At 38.4% G+C, this 11,276-nt stretch overlaps 1 long non-coding RNA gene across 1 annotated transcript; it reads left to right on the top strand.

Moving 5' to 3' along the window:
• The first annotated feature begins 1,088 nt into the window (after window positions 1–1,088).
• Window positions 1,089–8,050, top strand: LOC146761422 (uncharacterized). The gene is made up of 2 exons (XR_014944998.1): window positions 1,089–1,148; window positions 7,060–8,050. It is a non-coding gene; the product is annotated as an uncharacterized LOC146761422 (long non-coding RNA).
• The last annotated feature ends 3,226 nt before the right edge of the window (window positions 8,051–11,276 follow it).

Raw genomic sequence — 11,276 nt, 5'->3', positions numbered from 1 at the left:
GTGCTAAATGGCTGCTAAGTATATGGTAAAATTGTTTATTGTTAACACCGTCATGGAAAAGTGCCCAAATACTTATTCATTGTCCAGAAAAAAAAAATGTACTTATTACAATGTATTTACTGTGCAATTCAGTGTTGTTTTCACATCACCATATGAATAGGATATAAAGCCACGTGTCGAAAAAATAGTGATCTTAGAGAATAAATTGAGAGTACGAAATTACTATTTCTTCCTTTGAGTTGTGGTTTCTCATGGCCTTCTGGAGCAAACTAGTAACCTGAAAGCTGAAAAAAAAAACATAGCATGCAGTCTTAAATGCGTATCTGAACACTTGGGCTGAGCTGTCCTTTGTGCCAAGTTCTTTTTCACATATGCTGTATGAGAATTGATTGCCTTTGTGATTTTTATCCTAGCTGAAACAAATGCACATGTTGTTCTTATTTGTATGAATGGCTAATCCATTTTAATATGCTGTTTTGACACATGTACATGACTTTTGCAAGTTAATAGAGGTGACTCACATCTGTCATGCCTTCCCTTTGGTACTTTTTCCTCTATATTGGCTCATATTAAGGATAACAGGGAAATATGTCCTTGTGCCAGTGCTAATGGTGCGGAATTTTTTAAGGCCTGATATGCATCTGTTTGGTTCAGTACCAGTAACCCTGACTTGCATCCCTTTTGGAATGGCCTTTTACAGAATCACCAGTGTAGGAAATTCCTTTAGGCATTTTGTTTTGCTTCCTCGGCTTGCCCCCAAAACGCCTTCTGCTGGAACTTCCTGTGTAGGGGTTAGAATGAGGACAACATTTTGGTACAAGGAATAGGGAGATTCATGGAGACTCCTCAGTATTCTTTCTTACCATAAGGCAAGGGTCAATCGGGCATAAAGCAGCAGCTTGCAAACATTTCTTTCATGTTTTATTTGTACACATCTAAACCACCTCTATGAACATGATCTGTTTTCTCTGAAAATAACTAACTGTCCTAGCCAGTCTCTCTTAAGTTGGCTCATTCGTTGTTGGAAAGAATCAAAGAAAAGCATTTGTTTGTTCTCCTCTTATATACCTAATTTTGGTGTCATTGCCAGATTCAGAGCAGGAACCTGAAATAGGAGCTGAAGATCATCTCTCCTTCCTCAGATTACAGTAAGTCTAAAGACAGTTATCTTGGGCAGTATGTGAGTTTCTGCTTTGAACAAGTCAATAATTTGATTGAATTTATACTCTCAAACTTGCAATCAAGATGTTCTTAGGAGAAGAGGATAATCTGGTGTGCAAGAGATTGAAGAACATCAAAATAAGAGTAATCAAACTATAAGCTTTTGGGGGCGTGGAAATATCTAGCAATGGAAACAGAATATTTTCCTGAGCCTTGATTGTTTCCATCTGCACTACACCCTGGCCATCCCATACAATTGTAACCGATTAGCAGGGAGGAAGAAAACAATTTTCCAGAAGTATTTTGCTGCACTCATGCATTAAGTACGATCCAGTTCATAATTACTTTGTACGTAAAAGACGGATTCTTCTGTACTTGTATGAAAAGAGTTATCTAAACAGGGGCTACATATAATATGTCTACCAAGGTACTGACCACATGAATACCCTGTGACATGGATTTGGCAAGAATTAGACTAACCTTGTCATCTTGGCCAGAATCCAGAGAAAGTAACTAAGGCTGGACAAACTAATTTTCTCCTGGTTTCATTAGGAGATACATGGAGCATGTTTCTGCTGCTTTATATTTCAGATAGTTGTTCTCAGTATACAGGGGGGTTCCTGCACTTCCAGAAGTAGAAATGACAATTAATTGCACAGGGCAACCACACCATCACATGCATTTTTGAACTCTTTCTTGGAGTTGCTTAATAGCTGCTTCCTCCCAGTAGTAGAAGGGGAAGATGCCTGTGAGAAGAAGATCCTTCTCTCTGGAGTGCTTTCTACTGATTTCAGTTACCTGCTTGCAAATGTGTTGAAATGTTGAATGGAAAGTTTGTCTTGGGACTCTTCACTATGAGAGGTGGCCTAGAGTATACTGAAACTCTGAATGATATGATATACAGTAATAGATCTGAGGTCTCTATTTAGTTTTTCGTGGTGCTGTTGGGAAGCACACCATCTATCAATTAGAGAGATTGTTATTGTTGTGGTAAGTGGCACTAGATGTCTACAAAGGAGCTCTAGGACCCTTTAGGCAAAAGGTCAGTCCAAAAAGTATGCCCTACACACACTGTCTATGTGAAGACTTTGTGCTAGCAGCTCACACTATTGGCACTGTTAGATCTTTTTAGAGAGCTGCTGGATAAATGGAGCTGGACACAAACAAGGGAGACTCTGCGTTGGTCCCTGATTAGAATCAGTGCTTAAGACAATGCTGATGTTGGAGAGCAAGCACTGGCACTGAGTTAGGATTCCTAGGAGATGGAAATGACTTTTTCTCCCAGGGCTACCACTCCTACTATCTGGAGACATGAGACACTCCCTACCCCCCCCAGTCTTGTGACAAATTTGACTTGATATCAGACTCATTACTCAAGTTTCCTTAATTCAGGCAATGTGACAGGCAGCAGAATACTGGCCAAACTTCAAGCAATGGGTATAACCACCCTGCAGCTAAGATCAACAAGTTTACTAGTCAGACTCTCTCCATAAACAAAATATTTCTAAAACTTAGTATTGTTAATTAGCTGCATAAATGACTGTACATATTTCATATATATGAACAGTAACCATTGTGCTGCAAAAATTGCTGACCACACAAATAATCCTCATCATTGCTATTGGAGCTTGTCCTGTTTGCAGTCATTTTCAGCTACAGCTGCAGGTCTTGGGTTAGCTAGGTTGCAGAAATTCTTGCTTGCGTCATTAGCCTGTCAGCATCCCCAGGACTTAGCATTATTCAGCATCTTAGCATTATTCAGCACCTTTGCATCATTCAGAGTCAGTAGAAGCTGATAGGTTCCCTGCTAGTTGCTACCTACCATTTTCCTGAGCAGTAAGAACCCTGCTTGTGTCCTAGCTGGTCCTTTACCAAGCTGAGATTTTATGTACAAATAAAGTCTACATTATATCCCAAATCTGCACTGCTTGAAAACTGTTGGGTATTTGGTAGGTGGTGCCTGTGTGCACCAGGGATGGAGTCAGGGAGGTCACGAGTGTCTGATAGGGTTGGTCACCTGTACCACTATATAGGGTTTGTTGCAAGGCATTAAACTTGTACTTTCAGCGTTACACACTGCGTGTGAGTCCTGTCTGTTCCCCGTGTGCAGAGGCACAGTACTTTCACACGGCAGCCTTGATCTGTTGCTGGACTGGGAGGTGACAAAAACCAAGTTGCCATTTAATGTAATTTTGCAGCATAGCATGGGACAGCCTCATAGTGCCTGTCACAGGTAACTGTTCTCTGTAGATCTCTGTTCTGCAGAATGAGCACTCCTTGCAGTGCAGGTCAGCAATGTTTCCCTCAAAGTGTCCCTGAAGGGAAGCATGGCATTCCTACCAAACTTCCTGCACAAATTGTGCACCAGAGCCTGCAGCATGCTGCTAGAAATCATCCCATACCCAAGCTGGTGAGTACTGTGCACTAAGCAGTAAGAAAAACTGTGGAAAAAGCAGTCAACAGGAACCATGCCAGATCATGGTTCCATACAGTTTAAGTTAAGCTTCACATTGGCAGTGAATTTGTTTTAATCTTTATGCCAAAGAGGAGATGTAGAGGTGCAAGTTCACATAAACCAAAGTGAAAGAAAGAATCACAGAAAATCCACGGAGAAGACTTTGGACCTCCTCTGATTTGGTAATTCCGAGTAAAGAATGAAGATCAGTTTCAGCACTAATGATAAGAAACATCACTGCTTAGTATGATACTTTCCTAAACTCCCTCTGACATGAAAAAGTCTGTATTTTCAATGCAGGTTTTAAAAACTTGGAAACAGCCCTAAAACAGAATACATTATAGGCTTGCGGTAATGAAACTTCTGGCTTAACTCTAGATATTTCTTATTATTAATTCAGTTTATACTCAGTTAAGGCTTTCATTAGTATCAGTGGGAATTGTCTCAGTAAAAAAAAAAAAAAAAAAAAAAAAGGATTTTACAAGGTCTGTAAAAGCCCTTTGATTTGATTCAGTTTAATTACAAAAAATCATCTTTACTTCAGTCATGTGTTGTAACCCTTAGTACTTCTCATTGCTGTTTAAACAGGGATTTAGATGAAAGACTATGGAATATGGCTTTTGTTAGCTTTAAGAGAGACGCTGAAATTCTGTTCTTTCAGTTTTCAATTTGATGCTTCTATGCAGACTAAAAAAAGTACCAATGCATACATGCTACATATGCAAAAACAAAACAAGCAATGCCCTCAAGAGAGTTGGATTACAGATTAGTTAAAAATTAATTTTAAAAAAATAGAGCAACTGTGCCCATTCATGTCCATTCATTTTTCCAACACTTTAGTAATTTTTATTTGCAGTTCAGGTTCTCTCCAATTTTTTATTTAATTGAATAGAATATTCTATTCAAAAAATATCCATGTGCCAATAACTAATGAAATCCATACATTTCCCAGCTATGGACAAACACCGTCATTTTCAATCGGCCAAATTCACCTTCTGACAAATAACCAGAATGAAATTACATGAACGTTATCCAACATACATAGAAATTTTGCTTCAGCGACATCAATCCTGCATGTCTTGTGGCAAACAACAACAACAACAACAACAATAAACAAACAAAACCCCAAAACAACCCCAAAAACAACAAAACAAAACCACAAAAAAAGAATGGATGTAAAAAAGGTAAATTTCTAGAAGTTCTGGAAGTTGATGTCAGTTTATTCTGTAGCAAATAACAGACAGCATTTACTCAGTCATATTATTTTAACTTGTGGAGACATGTGTTGTGTAGTCAGATCTCAGCCTCCCTCTCAAGTCAGAGATGTAGCAAGACTTAGATCAATAATGTTCAAAATACAAACTAGGCCAATTTTTCTCTGACATTACTTTATCTTAATGGTATGCTGCATTTATTGGCAAAAAAATACTTCACTTTTCCAAGATTCAGATACTTCTGCACTATATGTATATCCCTTGTGTATTGTTACCCGCTTTATTATTTTTGTTTCAAGCATTAATTCCATATAGCTGCTGGGAATCACAGCAAACTGGTGAAATACATCTCATGCCCTATTTTCATTTAAACTATGAAATTATGGGAATTTTTTATGCTTAATTTCTTTACTTGAAAAGGCAACTCCAAATGTGGAAGATTTGATTTTGGATACGATAAAAACATTTCCTAAGTCGGACTCACTAAAGTTGGGAGTGAAAAAACATACTTCTAAGCTTTGCTTTTTTCTGTAGTAGAAGAGAAATCAACAACAGAATTCTGAGCCTTGAACAAGGAACATGATTATATTTCGTAATATAAGTTCTCTTTTCTGTTGCAGATATATGTTTTCTTTTTGAACCCACTATGGACAAATTCAAATTAAAGCTGAGATAATGTAGATTTTTCCCTTCCTGCCATTTTTTTTTTTCCTTCAAATTAGTTTGTTTTTGTTTTTGTGAAAGCGTATCTCAGAATTTGGCCCCTGTAGTAAATAATAATATACAATAATTATTTATATGTTTTGTTTTTCTCAGAGTTCAGTAACATGCATTAGCATGCAATTGCTAATACACACCAAGACAGACATGCAGAAGAGAAGTGCTCACAGATAAGGCAAAATCTATTCATTATCTGTTGATCAGAATGACCACAGTAATCAGAGAACTAAACAATACTGAAATCTATGTTTTCATATTCATAATTCAAACAAAAGAGATATAGTTGGTTGCAGGGGACCTTGTCCAGTTGAGTTTTGAGTATCTCCAAGAGTGGAGATTGTATGTCTTTTCCAAGCACTCACTCCAATGTTTGAGTGTACCCTGTGAAAAACAAACAAACAAAAAAAACCCAAAAAACAAAAACAAAAATCCCAACTTCCTAACTGGAGTTTGCAATTTGCATCCATTGCTTCTTGTCCTACATCAGTCCATCATCCAATCAGAATGTGCTGCATCTTCTCAAAGTGGTTACAAGCAGCAGTAGGCACTCAGCCAAACCTTCTCCTCTTAACAATGAACAGTTCCAGCTCCCTCAGCTTTTTCACAAACATCCTGTGCACCAGTCCTTGGTAGCCTTTGCTAGACTCACTCTATAGCTCCATGTCTATCTTTTACTGGGGAACCCAGAACTGGACCCAGCACTCCAAGTGTCTCACCAGTGCTCAATGGAGAATCATCATCTCTTTCAACCTGCTGGTGACGCTTGGCCTAATGCAGCCCTGCAGGAGGTAGATGTATGCATGCGGAGCTACAAAGGCAAATGGTCTTTCACTCTTACTTAGATAAGATAATCAAGCAAGGGCAAAAATAAAGTAGAGGTGGAAAATGACTTTGAAAAAAAAGAAGGGAAAGATTTAGGAGTAGTGCCATGTAAAAGTGATGTTGCAACAGGACAGAAAGATGGATATATTTGCTTTATTCTGATTTCACCATGATAGTAGCAGAAGATATGAGTGATACTGTAGTGAGACAAGGATCAGGGTCATCACAGCTCCAAAATATCCAATAGTTCAAGTTGAAAATATAGGTCAGAATCTCAAGAGCAAATTCGAATAATAAATATATAAAGGAATTGTGACAAATTAAGAAACATGCAAAATGTATTTTCTACATACGCACAAAAAAGCATGCATATTTTCTCTCATTAATTTAACCTGGGGAGTATCAGAAATTTCAGTGTCTCTTGGTAGATTGTTTGTGTTAAACAAATATTATCAATTTTAAATAAAATCATAATGAATTAAAATCAGCCTTCTCAAATTGCTAAAACTTTATTTAGAGATGTCTTACAGTACTTGTTCTCCTTTCATACAGATGGTCTTCAGGAAAATAAACATAGTCAGCCCTGAGTTTGTAATGGGAAAAATGTGCATGCACTCACGCACATGCAAACATATTTAGCAAGCGTTTTAATGTTGGTTTAACCATTCCTTTTCTTCTTTGCCTCAGAAAGAAGAAAGGATGCTGCAAATCTTCTAATCTCATTACACAGTGATGACTTCCACCATCACCAGTGGCGATATCCTCCAAAATAAAAGGCCAAATTTTCTTCAGGTTTGCAAATATCCTAGAAACGTGAAATCTGAAAATCTGTATGACTGAAATCACTGGTGGGAGAACTGGTGCACAATCAAATTACATAATGTAACAAATTATGTAACAAATTGCATAATGTAACATCCCTCATAGTCCCAAAATTTTGCATCATGGAAGGTTTTCCTGCTTTCCACGAGACTTTGTACTTTCACCACCTGTCAATGTTAATTTGCCATTGTAGCAATATGAAAGACTGTGAGAGCCATGTGTGCATCTCAGTCCTGAGAAACTTTAAGGTTGCCAAAAGAAGCAAAGTGGGAAAATATCCAGAAAATGTCCCTTATGTGGACAAGACTTTGGAAAGTGAAATGACTTGTCTGGGTTTACAAACCAAAGGCCACCCAACCCCACCACTGGCTGGGCCTGTGTTCAAGTCAGCAGTCACAGAGAAGCTCCTCAGCTATAGTCTAGAGACTCTCGCAGACTTTCTGATTCAACCAGTATGGTTGTGCATAATAAGTTCATTAAACTATTTCTGTGCAGCCTCTTGCTTGTTAGCCTTTCCCCTGGTAGAAGGCTATGTTGAAAATAGCATGTTCTATGCTCCATTCCTAAAACAAACAACATGCAGATAAATATGGTGCAAAGCACTTACCACAACTGAAAAATAAACTTCTAACCACAGTGAAGGAGGGGAAAAGAACTGGGTATTTTGTGGTCCCTGAAGGAAATTGAAATCTGCTTTTTGGTAGAGACATGCTTCAAAGGATGAAACCCACCAAACTGGGAAAATGTCTCTTTGTTGCATATGCACACAGCACATATTAATGGTTGCCATAAGTTAAATGGGAAGTACTATTGGTATTATTGCCTGTTTGTTATTAAATAAAATCATTTAAGCTTTGTTCTCTTCTCCAGTGGATTAAAGAAAGACATCACCCCGAATCGAATCTGATCAAGTTGCTTTTCAGCGTATCATGCTTTGCTACAATATACTTCAGACAGTGGCTGCTGCAGAACATTTTTAGTGCCTTGTTTATTATTGTTTTTCTAGAGGAAAAATTGTCCCAGATGTCATTTTATTTTTCTCCCAAATTCCAGTGATGTGCTATACTTTAAAAGAAAACAGATGATAAAGACTTCTTATAAAGTTTGGTGTCTTTAAGACACTTCACAAACATGAAATTGTTCATGAAAGAAAAAAAAGACACAGAGAGATGGAAAGAAAGAGAGAGAGAGAGGAAGAAAGAACAAAAAGGAAGGAAGGGAGGAAAAAAAGAAGGAAGAAAGGAAGAAAAGGTAGACTGTGCTGGTGTAATTAATGAGTTTAGGTTTTTAAACTAAAATGACAAGGTTTTCTAGACTAGCATTTATATAAACATTCAGAAAACTTTTGCATGTATAAGACTATAAGAAAATTATTTATATACATTAAACAGACATTCTCATGTCTCCACAGACTCTCAGATGATTTATGGACTTTCCGAATGACAATAATGCAGTAGGCTTTTGCCCATTAGCAAGCAGAGCTGGCTTAGTGGTGACCCGGAGATGAAATGTTTACTGCCAGTCTCCTGGGCAACCATCTCCCCCTACAGGCACCTTTAAATAAATCTTCCCTCACATAATTTCCAAAAACATTTAGGAAGTACATTTAGCCATTTGAGGCTACTGACAATAATTCCAAAAATCCTTTTTGTGTAAGGCTTGTTTTCCTAAGTATTTTGCATAATACAGTCAAAGTTTTCTTTCGTTAAGTTTTAAGTAACTTGCAGATCTTAACGGGTGTTTTTTTTCCCCCTTTTCATTTCTCAATCTCTTATACACTAGTCTGTGGCATGGCACTTTGCCTACAAGCATTCTCACTTTAGACCCTGCTTATGAGCACAGATCTCTACTACAGCAAGGAAATGAAAATGTTCCAGTTTTCTCTCCACGTTACCTCACACACTGCAGGTAACCATGCCCCTGCAAATCCCAGATTACAACTGAATATTAAGAGAAAAAAGACTGGCAGAAATATAAAAGTTCCTGATCTAAGCTACTACATACAGTTTTAAATTAAGGTGTATGAGAGTTAATTGTTCTAGGTCAGCGTACATACACATTGAAACACCCATAGAGAAGACAGAACCTGGCACCAAGCTGTGTTCTTGGAGATCAACTAATAATCTCTAGGTTTAATATTCCCAGAAGAAGATCTTAGTGTTCACTTTGGTTTTGTTCAAAGACATGCCCATCTGCTTGCGAAACTATCATATAAAAACAATGGTTCCAGTTCTCAGGCCTTTGTGAAACCAGTTACTGGAATTTTTTATCTGGGCTAGGAATTCAAAATAGGGCACAATAAATAAGTTATAGTTCAAATCTGAATATGATGAAACACTTAGCATGAAAGTTGAGTCTACGGTTTTTTATTGGTTTTGTAACTTTCAAAGTTAGGGGAGATCTGTACAGTACTGTTAAATGCTCTACAGTCTCACTCACAACATCTCTGAGTAATTTCTGCTTTTTCATTTTCATACATGCAGAATAAGATATTCCACACTACCATCATCTTTATACAGCAAAAAGCACAGTTAGAATTTTTCTCTTGCATTTGTTTGATTTAGTAACTATAACTCCCTTTTATATTCTCATCTTACATTCTTTTATCATTTATAGTACATTTGTTATCTCTCCTTATCTTAATTGGGTCAGTTTTTTTCCTTCACCCCAAAAGTGGGACAGGAGGATGAAATGACATTTCTCTCCACTCTTTACCATGTCACAGTAACTGAAATGGTATTGAAAGGATGAGGCAGGGGACTGTTGCTGTGTTCTTCCATGGTTCAACTCCCCCTTTGCCCCAGGTTCTAACATTACCCCCCACTAGGGCCAAAAAGCCACCATGACTCAGCAGGAAAGATGGCAAAATGGCGCTTATTGGGAGTAATTAACACCGTATATACCTTAATCACTTCACCTACGCCCCCTAGAGTGTATGTTTGAAATGCGACCCCAAGACACATCACAAGGTAAGGGACTGAACAGGGGAGGTACTATCAATGTCAAAGCCCTAATCCTCATTAACGCTTACAACATCTCACCCTTCCCAAATACAACAAGGTTCTGCCTCATTAGTGCTTACAACAGGGGAAAGAGGGTAAGACTTCTAGTAAGAGACCAAAACAGTGGCAAAGTGGGGAAGACTGGCAGATTTTTAGCCAAGAAACAGGTCCTCCTGGAAGCTATGTTAAGGCACATGTGAGAAAATGAGGTGATCTATGACAGCCAGCATTGCTTCACCATGGGCAGATATTGCCTATCCAGTATGGTGGCCTTGTATGACGGAGCAATGGCGTCAGTGGACAAAGGTAGGGCAACTGATGTCATCTACTTGGAATTCTGCAAAACCTTTGATATGGTCTCACACCACATCCTCATCTCTAATTTGGAAATAGTTGGATTTGATGGATGGACTATTTCAACCAGAAAAGGAAAATCCATGAGGGTTTATACCCCCTAATGAGTGACACAGGCAAGCTGGTAACAACAGACAAAGAGAAGGCTGAGGTACTTAGCAACTTTTTTGCTTTGGTCTTCTCTGATAACTGCTTGCCACACAGCCCTCAAATGTTAGGTTTGGTATGAGGGGATAGGGGAAGCAATATCCCTCCCACTGTAAACAAAGATGAGGTTCATGACCACCTGAGGAACCTGAACATCCACATGTCTATGGGTCCCAATGAAATGCATCCTAGAGTGCTGAGGGAATTAGCTGATGTAGTCTCCAAGGCACTGTCCATGATATTTGAAAAGTTGTGGCAATCAGGTGCAGTCTCTGGTGACTGGAAGAAAAGTAACATCATATCAGTTTTTAAGAAGGGTGAAAAGGAAGAGAACTATCAACCTGTCTGTCTCGTATCTGTGGCTGGGACAATCATGGAACAGATCCTTCTGGAAGCTATGCTAAAGCACCTGGAAGGCAGGGAGGTGATAAAAGGAACCATCATGGCTTCACTAAATCCTGCTTGACCAACATAGTGGCCTTTTACAATGGTGTCACAGTGACAATGGTCAGGGGAAAAGCAACTGATGTGGTCTATCTGGACTTCAGTAAGGTATCACAGAATCGCAGAATCACAGAA

Source organism: Coturnix japonica, chromosome 3 (assembly GCF_054131305.1).
Source record: "Coturnix japonica strain WE chromosome 3, WE-NBRP24, whole genome shotgun sequence".
NCBI lineage: Eukaryota > Metazoa > Chordata > Aves > Galliformes > Phasianidae > Coturnix > Coturnix japonica.
The sequence above is the reverse complement of the archived record's forward strand: the minus strand, read 5'-3'. Positions and strand labels throughout refer to the sequence as shown.